The sequence below is a fragment of the Aphelocoma coerulescens genome, chromosome 4, assembly GCF_041296385.1.
Source record: "Aphelocoma coerulescens isolate FSJ_1873_10779 chromosome 4, UR_Acoe_1.0, whole genome shotgun sequence".
NCBI lineage: Eukaryota > Metazoa > Chordata > Aves > Passeriformes > Corvidae > Aphelocoma > Aphelocoma coerulescens.
In genome coordinates this window covers 25148298-25175430 of record NC_091017.1, presented here as the reverse complement: position 1 = coordinate 25175430, position 27133 = coordinate 25148298, and the positions used below count along the sequence as shown (strand labels likewise).

The 27133-nt window shown below is 39.6% G+C and overlaps 1 long non-coding RNA gene across 3 annotated transcripts; it reads left to right on the top strand.

Annotated features, from left to right (window-relative positions):
• The first annotated feature begins 1614 nt into the window (after positions 1-1614).
• Positions 1615-27133, top strand: LOC138109526 (uncharacterized). Of its 3 annotated transcripts, XR_011150543.1 has the most exons (5): positions 1615-1689; positions 20852-20954; positions 22692-23939; positions 26191-26416; positions 26912-27133. It is a non-coding gene; the product is annotated as an uncharacterized lncRNA (long non-coding RNA). The 3 variants fall into 3 exon arrangements; XR_011150542.1 differs by lacking the exon at positions 26912-27133 and having other exon boundaries at positions 26259-26834; XR_011150541.1 differs by lacking the exon at positions 26912-27133 and having other exon boundaries at positions 26191-26834.

Sequence of the window (27133 nt, the reverse complement as noted above, 5' to 3'; positions counted from 1 at the left end):
TTAGAAAAAGCCAACCTAAGGTACCCTTTCTATCTGTGAGTGCAATTTAAATACAAGAATGGCTGACCTGGGAAAGTGAAATCTGAGAAACTAACTCGTTTTTTAATCCCAAACTTCAAAAAAACAAAGCTTTAATCTATCTGAAGAAAAAAAGCCTGCATCTGAGTTTGTATGCATTGTGTGTCATGCTGCAAGACTGCAGCAACCCTTTCTGGCCTAAAAATTTGGGGCTTTTTCAATGAGCAGTCTCCATGTGTATTGGGGACAGTAAAAATGGCGTATGATGTTTGGCACATTCATAACACATGAAGTTATAGTAGTTGTAGGTTTGACTCACACTTCGGAGCTGAGAGAGATTTCCTGTATAGTCAAGAAAGAATTTCTTCCTCCTTCCCCTCAAATTCAACTAGACAGTCATATTATTTTTTGTTTGCTTGCTAGGGTTTTGTATTTGTTATGTCTTTTTCTACAAACTTCAAGAAGATATACAAGAGCAACTGGAGGGAAAAAAATTTCTAAGATTATTTAGTCTGTTTGAAATCTGTTTGCATGATGTAATCATAAGATCTGGACTTGGGAAGGACTTTGCTTCCAGGTGAGATGGGTAGGGGCCTTACCAATATTTGCTTTTCCCTTCACTATGGAGGTGGTTTGCCAGCTGGACTCCTGTCTGTAAATCTCACCTAACCAGCACCCAGTCATGCAGCTGTCTTGGGTAGGAGAACTTGGTGGTTGCTGTTCCTCAGTGATGGCACACAGCTGAATTTGGCTAAATCCCAATGGGGTTCAGGTGTGTCATACATGAAATCCCTATTTGTGCTTGGTCTTTGCATATTAAGTGCCTTAATTAATTTGAGCTTAATCTTTTTAAATTGAATGTTAAAATCAATCCATCAGTCCAGGTACACTAATCAAGTTTTTATGGTCTTTCTGTGTTTACTGTATACTTTTACAAGTGTTTTAAGATGTGTTGGATGTATTTTTTATGTTTTACTTGTATCTTGGTTTCAAGGCAGATTTTAAAAACCCCGGTTGCAACAAACAGCTCAGCCCCATAAGCACATGACCCTTATCTCAACTAATATCACCCCTCTGACCAGGAAGAGCCATTGGTGGACAGAGGTGGTCTGTCAAGGGGAAAACACCAACCGCCTTGAACCAGGGGGGTGGACTGTGGGCGGACTGTGGGCGGAGCAAAAGCTATAAAAGTGTAAGAGAAGACACGCCCACTCTCTTCTCCCTTCCTCTCCAGCTTGCTAAGGCAGTGCTGGAGAAGCCTACCCCTTTCTAGGGGCTTTTAGAAATAGATTTCTTTTTGACCAGCCTAAACTGCAAGTTTATTTTTTCCTCTACCTGAGGTTCAGAGCTGTCTTAAGCCTAAAGTTCCTGAATCCCTGCGCTCCTGGGGCATATCTCTCGAGCCATCTGGATCCCAAATTTTTATATTTTGTTAGGTTTTTTTTGCAATTTTTCAATTTTTTCTGTTTTAATAAATTGTTTTAATTTCTACAAAGAGTTGTCTCATTCCTCACAAGGTGAGTAAAGTCAGACTAATTATGAAACATCTAGGTTAAATTGTTGGCCCAATGGCCTCTTCTGGTATTGTGCTTAAGGAAGAAATTCAAGACAGCTGTGAGACAAAAAGTCGAAAAGGATGAATGGGATTTCTGGTTTATATCCCTGCTCAAGGTAGGTGAGAATTCAACTTTCCTCAGCCAATTTAAGTACCATAAAATGAGAAGAGTTAAAATAGTCAACAAAAAGGGGGATGGTCTACAGACATCTCCAGCTTATCTCTAAGTATGTTCTTCCCCTGACTATCTCATGATTTTAATAGTATTCCTACTTAAATCAGAGGTGTGCAAGATAAATTGGAAAAACACCCATTTTATTGATTCACATTGCTATTTCTGAGTAAGTGCTATCCTGTTCTTGTGTAAAGGCTTATTTGGGGGTTGTTAGATGTACAAAGCCATTATATAGTGCTCTTTATTTTTAATTGTATACCTTTAGTACTTCTTCATTTGTGTAAATTACATGTTTTTGGACTTAGCCTAGTGAAGGGAATATATCTGCAGCAGAGTTTGCTATAGTGAGTTTTATTTTAGTAGTATAAAGCATTTTATATTTAAATATTATTTAGTACTGCATAAACAATATTCCCCATTACGATAATTATGCCCTATTTATTTTTCTGCTTCCCTTAATTTCTCTAAGGCAATTAAAAGTAAGCTCTGTAAGTAATTTCTAAATGGTGAAAACTACTTTAGATGCAATAATACCAATGGAAATAATTTGAATTCTACCTGAGCAATAATAATTGCAATAGCAAAGCTGTAGCTGAGTAATGCTACTGTGTTTGAATGTTAGTAATGCCTCAACTACAAGATTACAATACAAGGAAAAGAACATTTTAAGGCAGAGTCACAAAAAAAGATCTACTTTGAAATATCACCTTTATACTTCCTAGGTGGTATGGACAAGTTACTTTGGTCTGTGATTCTATGCTTTTGAGCATGCCCATTCAACAATTGAATGGACAGTGATCTGTTGTTTAATGCCTGTATTTTGCCAGAACCAAATAGCCAAAAATCCCAAAAGTCCAAGAAAAATCCTATTCCTCAGTGCTAGACAAAATACTGCAGTGCTTTAACAACATCAGTAAGCTTTCAGAATTTAAATAAGACATTACAGCGATTTATATGCCAGCCTTTCTTATTTAAATCTTTCTGCCATTTTTCATCACTGCAATTCAGTGAGCTTGGGCTTCCCTGGTGCTCCTTCTTTATTTTGGCTCTGTTTGCTTTGTCCCTGTCAGGAAAAAATTTTGCTGGACGTGATGACTGAACTAATTCTGATTGAAGTTAGGGAATGAATAATGTATTTGCCAGATAACGCTCTTCAGAGGAATTTGCAACTCTGAGGCAGTGACTTGCCTCGTTATTGCCCACAACACGCTAGTGTTAATCTGGGGACAGGAATATCCAACTGCCTGGACTGTGTCCTTTTAAAGCCTGTCTTCAGTTGAGGCAGATAAAATATGAATTCTGTAGTTTATTCCATTTTTGGTTCCTTAGTATAGGAATTCAGGTTATATCTTAAGGTAGCAAAAATTGTTGAGTATGTTTATACATGAAGGACCCTGTATGTTTTGTGGTTCCTTAACTGTTAAACTGGCTATAGTTTTCTTTGAATTTCATAAAAATAGCTTCTACTCAATATATCATCTATTTATCTATATGTATATGTCTATATATATGCACAAAAATATGCATACATGCATAGATATTTCTGGGATATCTTAAAAGTATGAGTTGCATATTAACAGTAAAAAGGGGTTTTTTGCATTTTTAGGAGCCTGAAATAATAACTTTGAATACCATAGAGAAAATCCTTAGGCTTCCTTAGCCTTTTTCTATGCTACTGAATCAGTCATTTTCCCAAATAAGTTACAGTCTTCACATTCCTGTTGAAGACAGCATTTTGCTGCAGCTGCATGCTTTCCTCCTTTCTGTTTTTTTGTGGGATTTTTTTTCTTTCTATGCCTTGAGCTACTGCAAGTCATATGTCTCTGACTGAATTCCAGAATGTAAATAATTAGTTGCATCTTGTTTGTTCTGGGTCTTGGAGGTAGAGCCCCCTCTACAACCAGACAACTCTGGGTACAACCTGGTGATTGAAGTAACTTTCAGAGTTGTCATTTTTCCCAGGCAAGTTCTCAAAATTCATGACGTATTTGAGATACTGCAAGAAACTTAGCCTGCAATAACATCTGTCATTTCTATAGCTCAAATCACTCAGTTGGGCAAATCTGAGAAGACTGAATTTTCAGATAGATGTTGAGTTCTGGTCTGAGCTGCTCGCTCTCATGTTTCTTTTTTTTTTATTATTATTTTAAATTTCCTTAGACCATACAGCTGAAGAAAGTTGGGGTGGGAAAGCACCTTATGCTGTGAAAGTGATTAATGTGTACCAGCAAAAGCAGGGGATGTGTCTGTGTGTGTGTAAAACGTGCATGATGGAGCTATAACTGTAAGTGCTGCTTTAGGCAATGAAGATGCTGGTCTTCATGAAGGGATGAGTAAGTGTCTCAGATGGTGAATTTTGAATTTATTTTTTAGTGTTGAAGTCTAGGTACTAACAATGATATTACCAGTAAAACCCATGACCATTTTAACATTAAGAATGAACTGTAGCAATTCTATAGAAAGATACTGTCTTCCAAAACTAGAATTAGGGAAAATCTGCACCTAGGCATCAGCAGTGGGGCCGTTATCTCCTCTGAATATTTTAGCAAGTGCTTAGCAAGCTTGCCTGTTCACTGAGGCTGAGAATTTCAGAAAGGCAATTCTGAGACACTCAGATGCCCACAAGAGCTACTTTCAAGATGTTGAAGCATTTCACCCTGTCTGGCACTGTTTGAAAAGTTAAATCTAGATGTTTGATTCTCCAGATTTCTTGGGATTTGCATCCACAGAGCTTTATATCCCAAATTGTTGGTATCAGTTTCTCCTTCCTTAATGACCTTTGTTTTTCCTCAAAAAGGGCATTAATCTACATATACAGTAGTAGGACATCTCAAAAGTTGTCAAATGTGCTAAACCAGCTTCACTGAGCCAGGTTTATCACTTCTTATTTTTTGCCTTCCTAAGGTTTGGTCCATGTTAAAAACTAAACATAAGGATATTCCAGGCTCAAAAAATATTTTTACTTTCCCCAGTGGGATTAGAAATACAAAAAAAGAATTGTTAAAAATCATGCCTATGGGAACACGTTCAGTTGCCTTCAGGCTGTATATAAGGCTTTTGTATTATGTCTTGTTTTCCTTGGGAAAGATGGAAATTTCAATACAACAAGCAGAAGAATAGTACAGGGCATCAAGATTGCTGATGAATGTGAAAGAGGTGTTGCTTAGTCTGGAATCTTTGAGATGATATTTGAAAGGGCTGTGAGGATGATTTGGCTTGGTGGATGATGGTTCTGAGATACAGCAGTGGCTTGATAGCTGATGCAGCAGTTGGACTAGGAAGGAACTAAGGAGTAAGACAGACTATGAAGAGTTAACAACTGTAGTGTAAAATTACACTTGGGATCAAGAAAATGGTTATTATATGTTATACTCCAGGTTTGGGAGAAAGCTGACCTGATACATCAGGAGAAAAGAATGCAATAGGGAGACTAAAAAAATCTGACACTTAGAAAGCATGATAGACAAGGATTTGTGGTCAGCAGTAGTGTTCTGACATGTAGGGAAACCTGCTAATCTAGGAGGTATCCAGGCTATAGCAGCATTAAGAGAGGATCAGATCATAGGCAGAATTGAATGCCAGTGCAATTAGAAATTCAGAGACCCTTTAATATTTCCATGCCTTCATTATCTCCTGAACAAGCTACTAAAACAAAATAGAAAAAAGAAGTAAATTAAAATAATTCTAAGCCATACTGTCAAATCATTTAAAGATTATTTTCATCAGTATTGTAGGCTAAAGTCTGTGTAACTCCTTGTATGAAAGCCTCAAAATTGGTATAACATAAGGAGGTTCAAGAACAGAAAGTTTCATTGTTCTTGTCCTTACTGAGAAGACTATTGTGGGACAGATGGGAGACTATGACAGATTTGCATTCTGATTCCATGTGGAAGAACTTGGACCTTGTTTTCCAGGAACTGTACAGGTGTGCTCCCAATATTTGGGACAACTCCTAGGCATGCTGTGTATGAGCATTTAACAGTGTAGATGTAGAGTATGTATTGTACAGGTGCACTTGTCTTTACAGTCACAGCTTTATTTCTAAAAACTGCTAGATACATGCTTTTCCAAATAACAGGTATTAATGTACTGGTTTTACTCATCAGGCTTTCTAATTTTAAGAGCTGATTCAAAGCTGCCCTATTTCAGTGCTGTGTATCTCTGATAGCATGTTTTTCCCACCACCACTGTTAATTTAACCTGTCAGGCATTGTGACACACCTCAAGACTGTGCGGGTACTTGTCATGGCAGTAAACTTTATCCCAGACACTGCAAGTGGGGGTGGAAGTCACAACAAAGGTAATTACCACGTATCTTGATCTTCAGGCAATGGAGATTGTGGTTAGGAGTGATTTCCCTCGGGGGAGAAGTGGGAGGTAGGAGTCAGCAGTGCTGACTCGGTGCACTCTGAATGGTTTTTGGCATGGTGAGGAGAGCTGCAGCAGCACAGGACCTGCAATTGGTAAGAGGAAATACAGCCCATCAGCAACGAGGGGGGACACACTGAAGCTGGAGGGGAGTTGATGGGAGGGAGCGCAAATAAAGAAGATTTTAAAGGGAAAGTTTTATCAGAGGTGTGTTACATTTTAGCCTTACAAAGATAATTTTTATTTAAATGGCAGTTTTCCAGTACTATCTACTATTGCCTCTGTGTTACAGCCCTGAGCCTCTGTGTTAGAGCCCTGAGCTCCCCATCACCTCAAATGATACTGTGGTTTGCCTGTTGATAGTTACTGTATAAAACAGTCTTTTATTTGATATTAGTCTGAATTCAAGGATACCCATATATGTACCCATATCTTAGTATTTTTTGTTATAAGGACCTCTGGAGTTGAAACAAAAACACCGTTGTCAACAACAAACTGAGAGGCCTTTGAAAAATAAGCTTTGAAGTCTTATACTTCTTGCTGCAGGGCTGACTACAGCTGCACTTCTTGATGGCAAGAACTGCAGGAATGTTTAAGTGAAAGAAAGGGTTTCAAGTAATCTTATTGCTGCTTTGTATTGCTGAATTTTGAATTTTTTGATGCTACATTTGAGGTTGCGTCCTTTTTCTTTGTATATGAAACTGCTAACTCCCCAAGCTTTAAAATTTAAATCAGCTTAAGATCTCTTAAATAACAGCCCCCAGGCCTATTTATTTTTTCACAAACCTAATTATTACATCAAAAATTAGCAGCAAAACAATTTAAAAAATATTAAAAAGTCATGAACCAGTGTAGTTAAAATGGCTATTTGCTTCTCTGTTTGCTTTGATGCGTTTGTCCTGTATGAGTCTTTACTGACTATTTTATTAGAGTAAGTTTTCTAAGCTCCTGTGAATCTTATAATAAGTGGTGGCCCCAGTGAGACTGCTGCTTAGTGAAAACATATTTCCCTCCTTTCTCGGGTTTGCATTAGTGATGATGAGTTTCTGGAGCTTTCAGAGCTCTTGCCAGAAAGATAGAGCTATCGTGTCTGTGCTGTTGTTCATTATAGTCACTGCTGCTTGGGGATGTGCCAGGAATAGTTCAGCGATTAGCTGGAGCTGGGCCTGTGGGTACACCTGTGTGTTATGCTAACATTGTGAAAAGAGTGGACTTGGAAGTGTAATTCACAAGTACATTCAAGTGAAGTATGTGGAAATAAAATCTCCAAATCTCACCTGCAAATTACACGGAGATGTAGGTCTGAAAAAACTGAAAACTCCTCTGTTGCAGAACACTCGCTTAAAATTGTGTTGTTGGAGAGCTGAGCCTACCTCATTGTGTAGAGACAACCTCACCTATTTGTTCCCTTTTCTTCTCCTGTCCCTGCCCACCTGGCCCCTTGTACTGGCTTGTGTACATTGTAGTTTTCCTAGTTCACCTCCTCTGCAGAGACCTTAGGGCTGTGTGTTTTGCAGGGAAGCCTCTTCTCTTCTTTGTGCTTGTCTGACTCCGGGTGACCTCTGTGTCTCCTCTAGGACTAACAATGAGACCCGAGCCTTAATCGAAGCAGCTGTGTGTTCTGACAACATCAATGCTCACCCAAGTCTAAGCTGAGCCTCCTAGAGCCCATATGGGCTCCTACACAGACTCCTGTGGGATCCAAGGCCATCAGAATTCAGCATTACAAACAGCTTATCTCCATAAAGTATCTGGAAGTGAGAGCAAACAATAACCAGTGAATGGTGATAGCTTGTTACCCTGACAAATTGGAAGGCTTGCAAGTCAAAAGTCCTTGGGTGATTTTACAGGAGGGAACAAACATAAATAACTGGGGCCTTCAATAACTGTAACTTCTGCCTCAGAGTTTCAATGGAATATTTAATCCATTTAATCCATTTTCCCTTGATACCTTACTCTTTACCAAAGTAAAGCATTGTTTATTAAGATGGCTGTCAGAGTGCCTAAAATAAGGGAATAATGTACTGTGGTTCCTTGTAGGCTCTTGGACCCCTAGGTCTTTATTCTGACTGAAAAATTCTGCTGTTCCTTAGGTTGCTTATTTTAGTGAATTTTTTGTTATTGTTCTTGTTCTGCAGGGCAGATAGGATGTAATCACTTCAAAATGAACAACAACAACAACAAAAACCTTAGATAATATTTTAGCGGAAGTTGAGCATTTCAAAAGCTTCAAACTTTGGGGAGCTGAAACTGCCTCTCCAAGAGCACAGCTCTTTTCCTCTGGGTCAGGCTTTTGTTCTCAAAGAAGATGAGTCAAACCCTGCTAACTGGCTTTATAGGACTCTGAGCTCTAGGAATTCTGCTGTCGTGGACTTTTTTGCAGAGCTTTTTATTTCCCAGGCAAAACCTCATTTGCATTATGGTATTGCTATGTGTTTGCCTTTGATCTCCTACTTTGGATTTCTAACATTGAGTACTATTTTTTTACTTGCAAATTTGCATTGCCCCAGGATATGAGAGGTTTGTTTGAACTCATTTAATTGGCCAGTGATGTGAAAAATGATCATTTTCTATATCAAAAACGAGCTCAAATAACCCCTTCATGGAGTTCTTATAACCTACTGTAACTTTTCATGCATTTTTACTGACTCAGATTTATCTTGTGTGGAAGGAGCATGAACTGTTCTAATCTTTTCCATGTTTGCTGCCATGATCTTTGTGTTTACAAGACATCACCATAAAAATATAGAAAAATCAAAAGATAATTAGCCATGCTTTCCAGTGTTCTTATTTCAGCAAAAAAAGATACAATTCTAATTAAATCAAAGGAGATAATCTGAGTAGATATGATGTGCCTAAGAATAAAATGGTGTTTGCTTTTTAAGTTTGCTTTCATGCTGATTTATATTGTAAATTTTGGAGAGGTTGCCTTTTATTTACACTGAGGCTATATTTTATGGGGTGCTTTTGGACAAGAAATAAAAAATACCTTTTTATTCTTTGTAAAGCCTGAATTCAAGAGTCTAACCTGAAGTGTATGAAACCTGCATGACTGGTCTTAAAAAAGAAGATGCTTTATTATGATATTTTTATCAGCATTCATGACATCTTAAAATTGCTTGTTGATATTTAGAATGTTAGGAGGAAACTAGAAGTGTATAAATTAAACTTGACATTTTATACTGAAATTATAAATACATTGAATTATAGACTGTTTCTTCTATCAACTTTATCAACACTTGTAGGTTTCCTACCATCTCTTTTGTCTTGCCCCACTGCAGAATCCTTGCCTGTGACATTTTACTCTGTTCACATTTGCCAAGCACTGCAACCAGAGGTTGCACATGTCCTTTTAGTCCTATTTAAGAGGAACTTGTCTCTGCCTTGTAGGTGGGAGGGTGTTATCTTGAGCTTATGAGGAAAAGATGGCAATTTACTTGGCTTCCATGCTGTTCAGAATCTTTAGCTCCTGCTTTTTTTTTTTCTTCCCACTCTTTCTCTACTCCAACTTAAACCATACACAAGAAATAAACTTAGTTATATATATTTTATTTTTTGAGAATAATCTTCAGGTTTAGCTGGTCTGTATGATCCTAAGTGGTTTAACCAATGTGCTCAGGGAAAGACTGAATGCATAGATTTGCTGTTGGATCTTCTTGTAGCAGTTGTTCAGACTGAGTTACTGCAGGTTGAAACTTGTGAGAGGAACTTTATAATGACACAGGTGGCTACTTGCATTGTGGTATGCCTGCTATCTTGTTTTTTTTTTTTTTTTTTGTGACTACTATGCCTCTGAGGTTGTGTTTTGTTGTTGAAAATAATAGTTAATCTTACTTCCTATGCTTCAGTGCAGTTGCTGAGTTATAGTAGTTTCATTCTGTTGGGTAAGAACTGTGATAATTTTTCATCATGTAGGCTTAAATATCTGTAAGGCATGTTCAATGAGCAAAATCGTGATGAACAAGTCTGAGGAAAAAACTTATTCTTAACTCCTGAAATATGTAGGGAACTTATGCTATTTCACTGTGTAGTTTAGAGCTAAATTAAGTAAAGAGGGATGGCCAATGTTTATTCTAATTTTTGCCTTCTAAAACTCATCAAAGTTTATATGTTTGGTTGTAGGGCTCTTGGTGATCTTGACTGTATTCCCCTTGCCTTGCTGCCTGGCTGCCCTGCCAAGGCACACATAAAAGAGATTATTTTTGAGGGGTTTGCAAAGCATTCGGCAGAGGTTCTGTATAGCAGAATTAACTTGTCATGCTTGGGATTTCTAAAGTGACATTCCAGATTGAAACCGAGACTGTCACTTGCATCTCATCACAGATAGTGCAAGAAAATAATTACAAAGGAAAAAGAGCAGACAGACAGCGTTCCAGGCATTTTATGCTGTCTGCCTCTATTTTAGGGTGAATGTGCACCATAGATAGGAGTATCCAGACTGGGAGGGATGTATGCAACGCCCTGTCTCCTTTTAATTTTCTCTGGAGGAAGAAAATCCAGGCCCATAGATTCAGGTTATTAAATTACCATCTTTCATGTTCTAGTTCTCAGAGTTTATTGAATAAGAAATACTCCCGAAAACAAGCACAGGAATTGTTGTGGTTTTGCTGGCTTTTCTGCACATGATTTATATTTGGAGCAATCTAAAAGGTTGCAAAAGATATACAGGAGGTTAGTCTTCAAGCTGTTCTAAGGCTGGCCTCCTCACAAGTACTTGCAGCCTGTGAGCCATCCAGAAACAGAATCAGCAAACGTTTTGCATGTAATCCCCAGTAAAACTTCTCAGTCTTTTATTTCAATGTGTTTTCTGTACTGCTGCAAATGTCTTTAACACCATAGGTGATATGTTTCAATTAAATATATCTGTTCATGTTCTCACTTCTATTACTGTTCTAAATCTATTGAGTCTTAATCAATCTGAAGATATTATTTTAATTTTTTTCTTTTTGTGTAAGTGCTGTATTTTCCCCCAATGTACCACATAAAGTATCCTATTAAAATCTAGAGCTGGACATAAATAAGACATCAAATGTGACTTCAAGCTGATAAAAACCAGCAAAATACCAATTGATTTCATATTTGTCCTTGGTTAAAGGGGAAAAAGGATAAAAGAGCTACCACAGGATACCAGTTCAATGCAAGCTCCTGGTGTGGACAGGTTACATTCACACCCTTGTTGAGTTCTGGAATAGCTCCTCTTTGGAGGCGAACCCTCAGATCAGTTGACAGGAATGATGTCTCATCAATGTATGTGTGCATATCTTGATTAAGGGTACACGCTGTTGGAGCTGACAGGAATGTCAGGCTCTTTAGATTCCCAGAAATTCTCTAAGCCTGACAGATATGAGGCTGGTGTTGGATGAATACATTGAGATAATTTTTCACAAAAGATGAGTCATTCCTCTTCCTATATGAATTAGTAGCTCTTCCAGCATCTGAATTTACAATTCCTCTGTGAGATGGTTTTTTAAAATTATTTACGATTCAGAGACAGAGCTGCATTATACTATCTAACAAACCCTTAAATGCAAGAGTATGCCATACTTTTGAGACATACAGAGAATTTTTCATTTAGAAAAACCCACTAAAGTCTTACCAAGTGTTTCCAAAGACATATATTGAGATGCAAATATATCTATTGGAAGAAATTCTGTTAGTCTTCTGGGCAGAGACAGAATACCTATCAAAGTATGACTAAATCTTGGACAATGTTGTGTTCTGTAGCTGAGGGAAAAGGTGTTTGTCCTGGTCTTTCTAACTACTTCATTTAAGTTAGATCTTACCCAAATCCATTAAAGAGCAGATCCTAATATAGTGTGGTGCTATGAATTTTGTAGATAAAGATATAATTTTTTTTTCTTTAAAGATAAAACTGGCATACTGATAAAACCTGAGTGTAGAAGGAAATCTATAAGGAATAGGTACTTTAAACATACATAACTAGCAGTAGCTGTCACCTTTATGCAGACATCAGTGTGTCAGTAAAATAGGTATTGTTTAACTATATCAATTGCATGTTAGTATGTAAACCCACTTCTTTCTCAAATTTGGTTCAAATAGTCATTTATGTCAGATTTGCACTACAAAGTTTTGCTGGTATAGCTGTTGGTACCTTTATTGAATGGTCGATAGCCACTGATTTCCTTTAATCTTTTATTCATAATAATCCTTCTCTTTGTACACAGTTGCCAATAAAATATTCTTTCAAGTAAAAGGCCCTGGAAGTCTGAGATCTACCTGCTGGAGCAGAAATAGATACTAATGAGCTTGGTGAGGGAAACAGACTTGTGCCTCATGAGAGATTGTCAGGGAAATTAAATGGACTGGGCATGAGATTTTTAGGCACAGGCAGAGCATAATTACAGCCCTCAGACAGCATTGAGGAAATGCTTTGACTACTGCATCTAGGATTGAGAAGGAAAGGGATCTAGAAGATATCAAGCACCCTGGTACTGATGATAACGGAGACAATTTTCATTAAATACTTAGGCAATAATTGCTGAAATTGAGTGTTTTGGTAGAAACAATAGTTGTAAGCTAAAGAGTTGTGTAACAGTTCTGTTGTGTCTGTACTAAGTACAGTTTAATATTTACTAGTTGAGTGTAAATTTTCTGCCAACATTAGTTTTGATTACAGGCATTGGAACTGGATGTTGCCCTGGCATAGATAGAATCCTTCTGTATGTGTGTTTTTGTATCTCTTTTGCTGCATCTGGTCCTTAGTTAAAGCAGCACAAAAATTTGCATGGACAAGATGGAAATGAAAAATACGTATAAACAAACATCAACAAAAAAATTATTTCAAAATGCAGCTTGCTGTTCTTCCTGAGCCTACTTAGATTGACCTGATCCATTAGCAGCAAAGGGTTAAACAAGCAGAAAGTGACAAAACCCAACTATTTTAGTCTTTTCAGTCTTTCTACTTTAGGGAAACAAAGGAATAAATATGGGCTGGGTTTTCCACTTCTTTCTGTCTAGCCTCTAATCAAGTATCTGCTTTTTTCTTTTGCAATGGATAAAATGGGGCTTAAGAGACTTCAGTTAAGAGGGACATGTGCATTAGTCCAGGGCTTTATCTCCTCTTAGGTTGTCAAATATACAGATCCTTGATAATACCTCCTCTTTAGCATCTCACTGATGTCTTGATCTGTTTCCAGCATGAAAATTCAAGCTGTAAGATGTCTCTTAGTGGTTAGATCTTATTTAGGATCTCTACATAACTATGATTGCCCATGTTCAGGAAAGGCAAACTGAAATTTGCTTTACAGGAAAATGGGGTCTCTATATTAAAAGTGGAGTATAACCTGCACTGTTGCAAATAGATGGCAATTGGCCAACACATCTCCTAATTTATCAATATCAGAAAGGTGAGGTACTCAGTTTTTGAGTGCTTTGTAGTTTGTGGTGTTATAGGAATTGTAGGCAATTAGAATTCAATTAGTTCCTTCCAATATCTAATATCGTGTGGCCCTGATCCAGACAAGAGCTAGTCCTTAGACTAGTGCAATATTTCTTTCTGTTTGGGAATGCTTAGTGTGGTGTGTGGAGTGGTTTTGTTACTGTTTGTTTGAGGATTTATCTGACACCAAACAGAAAGGCTGCCCTGCAGATGAGCAGCCTCTGCCTTGTGCCAGACAGGAGGCAGCCTTACAGGTGCCTTAGCAGCAGCATCGCAGCCGAGGCATGATGTAGAGTTTATGGAATGACTTCTACATTCTCCAGCTACCAGCAGAGAGGGAATTGGCAGGTAAAGAAGGTGTGGATGTATCCTAGTAACTTTGGGCTGTGGCTTTGTGTGCTGATGCCCTCCACAGCCAGCCTGCTGCTTGGGTACTATGTTAGTGACAGGCAGGAGGCAGGTATTTGGACAGGTAGATGTCCACTTGGACAATAGTAGACCTTGCTAACCCCATCCCTGTTCTTCAGTAACCTCTAAAGGCCATAACATATGGAACAATGAAAGTGCTACCCGAGGCACTCAACCTACACAGACACCCTATGATTTTCTCCATTAGATGAAGGCTAAATTTTGGTGTGCTGGTGTCAGAGTAAGAGAGCTTCCAGGAAGAAGGTTACTGAGGTGATATTCCCAGTAAGCCCAAACAGAACTGTTACAGAGATGCTGAGAGGACTGAAAGGCAAAAAAAAAAAAAAAAAAAAAAAAAAAAAAAAAAAAAAGCTGTAAGAAGTCCAAGAAATGAGACAGAAAATTAGATTTTGAAAAATGAATTAAAATATTCTTTCCCAGTCTCTTCTGGGAGACCTCCAATGTTTTGTCAGGGGAGATAAAAACTCTGTTGAGCCCACAATTTAAAGTGTCTGAGTGGATGTGGAAGCCAAATCACAGAGTTCTCTCTCTGTAAGAGCGAGACAGATTGACGAGGTGCTCAGTGACCTGGCTGTCATGACCCAGAAAGTTTTCCAGGAAATAAAGGAGACATGGAAGCTGCTGATCAACTTGGAAAATGCTGAGATAAGATGCTGTAAGTAGTGCAGGACCTAAATAATTAGCTTGAAAACAAAGAAAAAGTTTTAGCACTGCCTTCTGCATAAGATGTGCTGAACATCCAAAGGACTTAGGTAAGCAAGGGTGTAAAATAAGAGCAGTCTGGGAAAATATCCTATGTGCTGAAGGCAGAGCCAAGAAATTGGATTGCCTCAGTTTAAATGACGTTATCTTTGAAGAGAGAACTCCTTGTGATGATTATTTTACTGTAATGGACGAAAAGAGGAATTTGGGTAGACAGCTTAAGTGACCCACCTCTGAGGATGCTGCAGAGTTTACCTGCAGGAAAAGAAATCTCATCATACAAAGCTCAGACAAGTCTGTAATAGGTGCCTTAGAACTACTCATCCATTTCAGCTGGCCAAGAGACACTTGAGAACTGGAAAGAAAGAAAAAAGAAATTTCATTTGGACTGTTAGAGGTATGAGATGATATTTGTTCCTTACCTAGCCAAAACCCCATGAGGCATTCTAGAGTAAACTGGTAGCATGCCAGTTTCTTGTTCATTGGAATTTAAGGCTAAAGATGAAAAGCCCCAGCATAAGACAAAGCAACTGCTAGTGAGCATACTAAAGAAGAATGTTTTGTCTGTATGAATACTGATGTGATACAGCCTTGCTTGAGAGAGTCTGAAAGCCAGTGTTCTCTAATACCTGGGCTAGAGGGCTGTTTTACAAAATAGTTAGAAATTCTGCCATAAGGAGACAAAAATATTGTAACAGTACCTAGGGTGTTCTGTTGTTTGAATTCTTCATTGCACTTGGGATTCTGATTTATAAATATTTGATTCTAAGTAGGTAAAAAAAAGATTAAAATATCAGCCATTCTAGCTCTTTCCTCAAGTCAGCAGAGAAATAAAAGGATGGGATTATGTTAACTGCTGTTTCTATTGATGACATGCTCAACTCTCAACAGTGTGCCAGACTATAATCTGTTACACAGTCTGCTCTCAGCTTCTGAGAGTACCAAAGAAATAGTGTAACTTTGCAAACAAAAAAAAGCCCTGGCTAATTCAGGTATTGAGTGTTGAAACATAGAGACCAAAGAATGTTGCAGATTTGGCCAAGAGCCAAAGCTTGAAACCTTGCCCAGGTTTCCTCTGGTCTCTCACCAGGCAGCTGAGTTGCATGAATATGACTTCCCTATTAATCAGATTTTTATAAAGACATGATTATCTTGGTTGCAGTGATGGATCTAAGGTGACTGCAGGCTTTTGCACTGCGCTGCACCTGATACGTAAAGACTTTGATACAGCATAGAGCCCCAAGGAACGTGCCACTTAGGCACATGGTAAGAAATTAGCTTGAAAGAGAAAGACATGTGAGCTTTCATTCCATAATTGTTCTCCTGAATGCATGCCAACCCAGCAAAACACCTTCCCTAGAGTTCAGTTTCCTTTTGGGAGCAGGCTGAAGACTGCTTTCAGTTCTCTGATGAGATGGTAGTGTTAGCTTGCACAAGGATGTGCTGGAAGCTTGGTCGGTTCTCGTGATTTGGAGAAGGAAGGAGGAATGTGGGGGAGGAAGTTTGAGGGTGTTACAGAGTATGAGGACTCCCTGATTCATTGTGTGCAATGTCAAAGCCAAAATAGCCTTTGGGTACTTGAGGAAATTCAGCAGCTAAAACTGCCCATGCAAGTTCTGGGTTGAGATCATTAACACAGACCTTGTACAGGGCTGATAGGATGCCTGTCAGCTTCTGGGGCTTTAGGGCAAGCAGTAAGTAACATCTGATGGATTGTGACACAATATGCATGGTTCATACACTAACCTTTCCATTTCCAGAGGCCCTGCAAAAGGCCCAGTGAATCTAAGCCATATATACTTTGCTAACTGAGATAGTTGTGAGCTAGAATTGCAAAGCAGGGGATGAAACTGCATGATGTGGGAGCAGGCACTAGGAAGCAATTGTGGGCTTCATTCAAGGTGAATTCAAGTGCATGGACGTCCTTCCTAAAAGCTAAATGGAAGAGACAGTCGGATTACATTATTAAGATGGCTAAAAACTCAAAAGTCTTTGCCTGGGATCCTCTGTCATGAATGCTTATATGGGAGGAATGGAAACAGTTTGAGAAGAAGAAAACAGACTCCTGGACAGGCTAGTTGCAGCTGTTGTCCATGGTAAGTTAGGCACAGAAGGTAACCAGAAATCAGAAAAAGTAAACAAGAAGTAGAGAAGAACTGAACATCAAGGCATATTTAATCACTGGGACGCTCATCTCCTTCCCAAGTTTAAAATTGCTTTCTTTTTATGCTTGAATTTGAAAAGGTTTTGTAGGTTTGGTTTTTTTACATTTATAAAATGAAGTGGAACTAAGTTGGATATGTTTCTGAAGATGTCTGAGAAATCCATACATTTTGCTGAAAACTAAATAACTGAAACAAATCCAACAGCTGAGAGTATGATTTGAGGTCAAAATCTAAAGTATCCAGAAAAGCTTTTATCATATGAAGTGAGCCACCTGGCAAAACGTTTGTATTTTGTAAAAAACATCAATAATTCAGAAAATATTTGTGAAAGTTTGATCTCATGTCAGGGGAAACATTTACACAATATATTTTTCCAAGCATTACAGTAGAAGTGTGCAGTTTTGCTTAGCGTTTTGGGAACAGTCTTTACTTCTGTAAAGTGCTGATTGGACTTATCAGTCACTACTCCAATTTGACACTTGAACTGTCTTTATAAGTGTGTTTAAAACAAAAGAAATATTCCTTTCCCACTCATCAGTAACGTTCAGGCATGTAGTCTGTATCTTAAATTCTGTGCCTTTATCCTTGTTTACAAAGCAGGTATTTTAGCAGCATACCTTAGCTAAGGTCTTTCATTCCCTGAAGAATTTACATTTCTGGAGGTGTTATTGTGGTGTATTTTTTGCACATATATTAGTGGAATATCAGTGTACATTATTTGGCAAGTGTTCTGTCACATCCACAGTGCATTAACAGTTTTATTTCTGTATGTATTAATATTGAAGTGAGATTTGCTTGGGGAAGATCCGACTTAAACTGAAAGACAAAAGGAGGATTTAACTTCATTTTCCAGAGGAAGGAAAGGGATGGAAGTAAATAAATGTGGGCAGGGCAAAACCTAGGAGCTCAGAAGGACAATGTCAGCCTTTTGCCATTCCACTGGATTCACCCTAATTCTGTTTCCACTCTTCTTCCAGACTCTTTGCCATTAGATGTGCAAGTTACTGCTAGCTGGAACACACTGAAAGATTTTTGAGCCTCACAAGCCCTTGTCCACAGGGATCAGGCAAGTTGTGCTGACTTGCTGTTTCTTTCCTGTTGCTTTTTCAGAAAAGTAATGTCTAATGTGACTTTTGCCTGTAGTTAAGGGCTGAATTTCCAAATGGTGCTATACATTCACAAATGGGAATGAGAAGCTCATTTACAAATGAGGTGGAGGGGGGGCTCATGCACATGAAAAGGAGTCTCCTAAAGTGCAGTATTGGGGGGGAGAGGGGGAAGTTATGGAATGCAGCTGTAGAGCCTATAGAGCCTGCACTGTAAAATGCCTACATTGCTTGCCTCTGAGTTCACAATACAGCTGGCATGCTATCAAATATCCCAAAGGGGATTAGCAGTGGGATTTTAGTAAAAGCCTCTCTGTATAATAACTAGTGCTTTTTAAAAAATACAAATGTGTCTGACACTAAGTGGAGGGGAAGAACCTAACAAAGCCCCGGTTGTGCAAGTCCTATTTCAGTTATGTACATGTCTTTGCAGAACAAGGAGGAAATACTGGGTTTTGCTGATGCAAATGTTGCTTCTAGAGATGGGTCACAGCTTTCCACCTTATATTCCAATTAGGTTTTCACTTTTGTGGTCTTAGTTCCCAATTTTTTGTGTTTTTTTTCCTCTTGTAATCACTTTTTGCTTCGCTTTGGACTCTCTCTTTTTCCCTTCACCCCTGAAATGCTGATCTAACTTATAAAAGCTTTGAGAAATATGTACCTGTGAAGTCCTTTCACCTTGACCTCTTGCTGCCTGCTGCTGGAAGTGCAGTTCCACATGGCATCTGTACATTCCACCTGGCTTTATGGTTACCATGGAAACCAGCCAGGGGCTGCATAAAGCCACTGATGAGACAAGGAAGAAGGATAAGCCTTTTAGTTCCTAAAATAGAATAGTAAGTGTAGGACTGAGAACAAATCTCACTCTAATTGTCCAGGACACACACAGAGCCAGGTATGAATTCTGGTGGTGCTACAGAGTTTGATGGTATTTTAATAGGGGAAAGTCTTGGTCTCTTTTTGCATTTGTGCAGGCTTGTGCAAGGGTCCTTTTTGGCTTAGTAAATAGGATTGAATTCAGCTTGCTTCAGTTCTGAGAAAAAAATCCAATCTTTCCTTTGAAAGCAGGTGATCCTAAGTCTCCTGCATCTTTAGAGTGTGGGTGATTGTTTTCAGCTGGGTGATGTGAATGTTGAGCACAGGTATTCTGTGCTGGTGGCAATTTATAGAGGTGGTGTGAATGATCACATAATCTGTGAGTTGAAGATACAGGCTGAGGAAAGCTGTAGCCTGGCAAACCTGCAGCTGGTGAATGTAACAGCAACTCAGACATCCAAGCTCAGGCTCAGCAATATGTGCTGACCGTGGGTGGGATCTTGGGTGCCACTGAAGCGATACCTCTGCGTGCCCAGAACACTGAGGAGCTGCAAGCTTGAGTCATTTTCCTTCTGTCTCTTGTCTTGCTCTTGGGTTCGTGTTTCTCCAGTGGTAAGCGGTTATTAGTAAAAGGCCTGCTTTGGATTTACTAAAGGCTCAGTTTGGTAACTTTGGAGGCAGATTTAATTATTCAGTTATTTAATTTATTTAGTAGAGGATTTTGTGGCTGCCCATTTAGCAGAAGGTTTAATGACCAAAAGGCTCTACTTCCTTCACTGATTTCTTGATGGAAGGTGATAAAGAGCAAGCATGGCCCAGGCACCATATACACCCACAAAGGGTGTTACAGGTAGACACAGGCAACCACAATTGCTCTTAAAGCCAACCAAAAGTTATGGGACTGTACCACTGTGGGCCTGAGCTAAGGCTGATGCTGGAACTTCAGGAGGGCTTGTTATTTCAGGGCTGTTGTGAGGCTTACTGCAGCCACATGGCTTTGGCCACTGCAAAATAAGGATGGAACTGCTGAGTCTGCTGATTTGTCTCACTGACAGTGTGTGATGCTGCTTTTTTTCCAAGCCAGGCAGCTGTTCAGTGGCAACTGGAGTAAGAGCACTGTGCTCTCAGTTCCCACAGTCTGCTGAACAGTTGTCAAGGGAAGCTGACTTCTGTTAGGACTTTTGACTGTATTTGAATCAGGAATGGCTTTGGATCCCATTACCTGTTCTTTGTAACTGCTGGTGCTAGATCCTGATCTATATTCATAGTTGGGAGTATGGAATTGTGCATTGATTTTATCATGTTTGCTTTTCACCTCATGGCATTATGAATGAGACAAGACTGACTTTCTCATCCTCCCTATACTATTCAACCTTGCTAAAATCTTCCATATTATACTTGTGTAGCCTCCATGATATGCTTCAGTGGATCTTATTCAACCTAATAAAACTCAGTAGTAGTTGTATTTTCCAGAATAGATTTATTTTTCTTTTGGAATTACTATGGTTTTAACATAACAAAGAAAAATTCCAGCATCCTGAATACAGTGACTATCAAACCCCACCATTTTAATATATTTTATCTGTTTTGTGAGACTGTAGAACTTAATTTGAAAGAGAAGTTTCTCAGCTGTCAGGTGAAAAAAGTGCCACCAGTTTATTAACAAAGGAAAGTTTACAAGTGAGATGAGGTTCCTCTGGTGACACTTTTATATTGTCAGTATTGTCAGTGTTTGCTTTTCTGGTTCCTAATGAAAACAACAGATAGAACAGACTAAACTCAGCTAGCTGTGTAGATTATGCTGTTTAGGCAGCTTCATTTGAGAAGGATGGGCTTGTTGCAGTCTTGGATGCCAATAAGCATATTTTTTTCCTTATTAAATATGAATCAATTTTCAGTACTGCTTATGAGAGACTCCATGGTATATAGTCACAGATCATTATTTTTAGCAATGCTCATGTGATGTGAGAATAGCAAAAACCCCTGCAATTCATTTTCACATGCATGGTTGAATACAAAGGGCATAATTAGGAACTTTGAACTAATAAAAATGTATCCATGGCTGATATTGTTTAATGTTCTGCTTCTTGAGATAGCTGTTGGAATTTGTTTCCAAAGGACAAGCCTGCTGTAATGATGTTCTGTAGCAGAAGATGGCTGTTCTTCACAAAGCCACCTTTTAACCAGCTCCCCTTGAGGAAGGCTTCAGCTGATAGCAGAGGTACATAAATGCACACACTATATGTGTTAATGGAAAATACTAAGCAGTCAAAGGCAACCTCCAAAGCATTTTATATGTAATAATCACCCCTTTGGAGAGAATTACAATATGTAATGTGTTTATATTACATGGTGTGAAAGCTGAGAACATCTGAACCACAGCTGTTATATAATGCTTTTTGTTTAGAACATCTTTTTCTTTCATAGAATCATTGATTGGGAAAACAACCTTTGAAACAAGCAAACAATGAAAACTCAAACCCTGCTTCTTTAGCTTTTTTCCCCACTCTAGAAATTTAACATTCAGCTTTAGCGAGTAACACAACATGCTACCTTTCACAACCTCCACAGCGTATCTTAGATGTTGTGCAATTGTTACTAGCATGTTGTAGCAGCATGAAGTGCAAATCTGGGACCACACTCATCAAAACAACTTGCTTATTTTAAAAATTATTCTGGTGATGGCATTGGCATTTTTCCACCTGCAGAAGTCTTTGTATTTTTCATGTGTATGAACTCAACTGCATGGCGAATTTAATCCTCAGTTTGTTGACTTGGATGCAACTGAAATACATAGAAATAATGATAAATAGAAAACATGCATGAAAAATTAGAGGACAGTATTGGAACTAGGGAAAACAATTGGAACAAGTACGTCTTTATACCAGACCTGTCCTCAACCAGACCAGCGTTTCCTTTTCTCCAGACAAACACTACACATGCAATTTATCCATTCAGTAACCTTATTGGTAACATTAGTTTCAGCTGCAATGGGAAAAGAAAATTAATCAAAAGATATCACAGCAGATTGGAAGAAGATAATGTGAGCAGAGTGAGGTCTGAGCTGCAGAAAGAATTCTGGTAGAAAGCTATGGCTAGATGTTTTCACATGACAGGCTTGAAAAATGAAACAGATGCTGAATTTGTTGCAGGATCTAGAAAGAAACGCTAGGGTAAGGAGAATCATCTCTTGGGAATACTCCCAACAAAAAAAAAAAAAAAAAAAAAAAAAACAAAAAAACAAACCAAACATCTGGCCCAGGATTAGAAATCTGGAGTATTTCATCTGCATTATCTTAAAACATTTATAATTTATTTTCTTGGTGATTTGATGATCTTCAGCTTCCCTGATCACTGTTTCTTTCATAATAAGCCATTTTTCCTGTCTCAGTCCTCCCCTGCTTTATTATTATTATTTTTTTTAAATTTTAAATGTACTTATCTCTCTCTGCTACATTGTCTTTAACCAGCATCTTTGTGTAGTGCAATTCAGAGTAGATGAAATTCAGAGTCTACATGATCCTAGGTGCATCAGAAACAGTAATACAGCTTTATTAAAGCAACTTCTCACACTGCTTGGGCACCTCTTTTAAATATATTTAGTGCATTTTATTTTAAATTTTTATTATAAAAATTTCTATTTACATGCTTTTATTTCTACAAGTTTCATACAACACTCTTAACTGGGAAACTTTCCTTCATGTCTAATAACTGTCTCTGATACTGAATTTGAAGCCTGGGACTTCTCATGTAAACCAGCCAAAACACAACTACTTTTTATTTCTTTATTCTGGTATTTTGGCAAACTTTATATCTGTTAGTTTCATGCTGTGAAATCGGTTTTCTGGGGGAATGTCTGTGTGAATCTTCTAAATTTTCACTGGAGACAAGAAATGCTTCTGTTTTTATTGGCTTACTCTCCTTATGAGATTTTTATATCACAGCAGTTTCTTTCCAGCCTCAGGTACATGCCTATATATGACTACATCTAGTTCAAAGGATGATACCAGAAAAAGAGAGGAGCAGAAGTCTGCAGTTTTTGTTGCACAAAACCTTCTCCAGAAATGATTGGAGAAGCAGAGGCTTCCATACACTGAATGCCTGACTGAGCATGTTTGACCAGGGGGGTCACTTGATATATCCATCACATAGGTATTGAGGGACTCTCTCCAAGTTAACCCTTTTGCTGTCAAGTACTTACAACTGAGCAATTCAGAGGAGGGACAGATGTGCTGTTTGGACTATCAGATCCTATTCATCCATCTGACTGGCGGGAACTCCTGCAGGCAGAGCTGAACACCCCAGCATCAGCCCATCCTGCTGATCGTGCCCTAAGCAGGTGTGAGTCTTCTGCTTCCTTGCTAATGTTGGCTGTGGTCAGTATTATTCTCTGCAGCTGTGAATCCAAGATCATGACTGAGCATGACTTTGCTCAGTAATGTATAACTCATTTGTACACAAAGCTGGAAATAGTTGTTTCAAACACTTACTTACAATGAGGCCCCCTGTGCTGCTCAGTTTGGATGCTGTCCCTGTCAGCAGGACTTGCATAAGGGGACTGACTTCCCTCCCCCAGCCTCCCCATCAGGGTTCCTAAGCAATGGGGACTGCACTGCGTTTGGGTGAAGGAGCAGATGGAAAAATAGACTGATGAGAAAAAGAGGAGAGTTGGAATTAATTAGAGGCCCTTAGCAACCCATGAGAGCTTATCTTGAAATTGGTAGCCTCATTATCTAAATACCAAACACCAACCTTCCCATTCCGGATTCCTGAAAACTCTTCTGTGTTTCCTGCCCTTTCCTGCCCTAAATGCTGATGCCATCACATCTGATTTTCTCTAACTCCTGATAATGCTGGAGGCACAACAGCCAGGGGATCTGCTCACTGAGGTTGTGATCCTCAATTATCATTCCAGGCTGCTGCCTGTCTGCAAGACAAGAACTGTGGATGAGGCTCACAGAGCTGCAAATCTTCAGAGTGGGACAGAGTGTGCACGAGGAAGTGCTGGCATGTGAGGCATATCTCTGACTCATCACTGAAGAGATTGTCCAGGGAGCCTCAGTTACAACAGGGAGATTGGTGGCTCATACTGCAGAATTACACTCAATTTCTTCTCTTGAGCAGAATTACACTCCATTTCTTCTTCTCTTGAGCACTGCAGAGCTCTGAGCCAAGTTGGCCATTGGAGCAGATATGGGTTGCAAAGGTAAGTTCAGGGGTTTTGTTCAGAAAACTTGCAAAGTAGGTGAATGGATGCTTGAGTGGGTCCATCTCCTGTGAATCCTCTTCTAGCTGTTGTGTTAAGAGCATAGAAATCTGGCAGAAAATGACCCCCTTGCTTTCCAGATGGTCCTCAGAGATCAGAGGGGCTGGGTGTGGCTGGTCTTAATTTCTGGTAAATCTGGTCACATTCAGTAAGATCCCAGATGCACAAGTCCTGCGGGTCACACTGTAAGTCTGGTCACATTTGCTATCACAGATGCACAAATAGTGCAGTTTATTGGAGCAGCAGGTTATGGATTACTGTGAGATTGATGGAGATAAATTCACCAGACCTGCAAAATATAAATGGATAGCGCTATGTACAAGTGTTCCTGGGTACACTCCAATGCAGTCAGAGACAAAATCTTGTCAAAGAGGCTCCCTGCTTTGGGGAGGAGAGAGGAGCAAGTCGATGTCTGCAAGGTGAGGTTGTATTGTCATCTTCTGCCACTGAGGATTGCAAATGCCCGTTTATACTTCTGGCAGAAGTGCAGGTGAAACTTTAGTCGAAATACCCTGTTATTGGCATCATAAATGGGAGGGGGGAGGCAGCCATCTTATGTGTAAATGAGGGATATGGAGAGTTACAAAGAGAGCGATTACACAGTCTGGGGTTTGTGCACGGGTAGGACAGAACCCTGATGTGTTAGTGTGTCACTCCCTCTTCCACCAGTTCCAGAGATAAGGGTCCTCCCACCTGATAACCTATCAATCAGCAGGCCATCATGCCCACTGTCATGCCAACATAATCTCTCAGCAAATCTGATGGAAAGCCCTTCACTACTTATCTCATGGCATATCTCATGGTTTTAGGCTTTCTCCCTACACTGCAAAGCACATTTAAACCTTTAAACTACACTTAAAGCACAGGATGAGACAGATTAGTCCCATCCATTCAGAAGGGGATACAGTATGGCCTTAACTTGGCATTTCCAACCTGACCTGTCCTAGGCAGAGGGTGCTGACCTGCCTGTGGCTGCAGTTGAGGTCAGTGCAGCTGTGTGCGCTCTCAGGCACTGGGAGCAGAAGGCACCATGAGTTAGCACTGCTCAGCTGACGTGCAGTAACATGAAAAGGTGGTGGGCTGAGTGTGTGGCTGAAACCTGAGATTTGCATGAGCTTAAAACCATAAAACGCAATCACTCTCTGGGTATTCATTTACAACCAGTTTCAGTTTGTGATCAGATGAGAGCATGTGACAATGTCTTTACTGTACCTTGTCATCTTTTTTTCCCTTCTGGAAGACTGCCTTTCCTGAAGTATTTCTACTTTAGTTGTCTCCTTGAATGTCAGGGTATGTAATTTTAGGGCAATCTGTCATTTAACTTCAGCAGTGTTGCACAGAGTCTCTTAACAGCACTTCTGGGCCTGCTTCAGTTGATTGTGATAATGTGGTAGATATCAAATAGAAAAGGATCCTGGAGTGGATGAAGGGTGTTGTGGCCATTGGTTAATGAGATATTTGGGATTATGTTTTCAAGTAAAGTGTTGGGAATTAGAGAGTGAGTATTCAAGGGCATTTTATCTACTGAGAGTGTTTAAACCTGGAAATACACAGTATTGATACCACAGCAGGATTAAAGTTTGCTGCATCAGATTCAGCATTTGGTTGTCAGCTAGCAGCTAGAGCACAAAGTCCTTAAGCAGCAGTTAATTCTCTTATTTGGAGGCTTTCTGCTTGCTGACTGCTAAATTCCAAATACTGGCTGACAATTGTCTGTTTAGAGCCCTGTCTATTCTTAAATCTCCCTTCTGAACGGCTGCCTGGCTCCCTGCTGCAGTACTGGGTCTGGCTCACTGAACAGCTGACTGAACTCAGCACTGGAATCAGCAGGACCAGGTGCATTCACTACACACTCCAAACATGGCATGGCTTGGGGATCTGGCCTTTTGGGCCAGAGTTAGGAGACATATTTTTAACGCAAATTGTTTTTTCAGCTGAATATAGGTATTGTTCTTCTAAATCCAAGGCTTTGCTAAGTCTAACTGGAGTTAGGTTAGTTAGCAGTCAGGTCATGTGTGTTAAAATAGGACCATGGTGTGGGTTGCTCTCAGCCTGCCACTTCTCTTCACTAGGCTGACTGGGGAATGTTTTCAGTCTGGTTGCTCGCAAAGAGCAGAGCACCATTGATCCTTCCCTTCCCTGCATCAATCTCTCTCACTTTCTTTTCTTTTTTTTCCTGTAATGCACCTAGCACCAAATAAAAAAAAGGGAAGTTGTAGTCACTGGAGCAGTATTGATGCTGTCATGCCTTCCTAACAGCACCTGCCTGGATACAGAGCCCTGTGCTGCCTGCAGTCATGTCACAGATTAATTAACATCAGCCAGCCCAGTCCTGTGTCCTCACAGCAGATCTGCCCTCCAGACTGCACTCCAAACTGGACAGGAAGGTGCTACCATGGCATGAAAACCAGCTGGGGGTAAGGAGGGAGAATCTGTGGAGCTGGCTTGGGTTTGCCTTTGTTTTCAGAAGCGCAGTAGGACTGCATGGCCATGCAAAGGCAGTACAGAGTGACAGGGACTCTGGGGACAAGTGATCTTTTTGGTGATGCATTCAGAGGACTCCTGGTGGAGGGCTCCTGAGGGGTGTGAGAGGAGGAAGAGAGGCAGAAACACTGGTTAAGGGGCTGGTTTATAATTATACAACAGCTTCTGACATTTTCTGTGTAAGTCGACATACAGTAGATCTCAAGGGGAAACGAACAGATCTGTAAAGTTCTTTGTAGGGCAGCCCAAATAAAGGACAATGCCTGAATATAACTAGCTCATTGCAGGCATTTCTCTGTCAGGTGTGGAATGTCCAAATATCATGAATGCTATAATAAAAGTGAGTTAATAAGGCAGTAAATAGCAATGATGGAGTCCCTGGTTGATTTCAGAAAAAAACAATAAAACCCTATTTCTATTTCACTTAGGATGGCTGAAGGCCCCTTCACTGTTCCCTCCATCTGCTTCATCTCAGGTTTATTTGAGCAATACATCATCACTCCCCCCATGAGACATCCCTGGTATCTGCAAGCTCTGCAGACCTCCTGAAGGCCTACTGAGGCTGTACTGCCTCCCAGGGCATATTTATTCTGTACCATATCTTACAGTAAATGCCTGGAAACCAGCATTTTAAACAAAAATAAAAACCA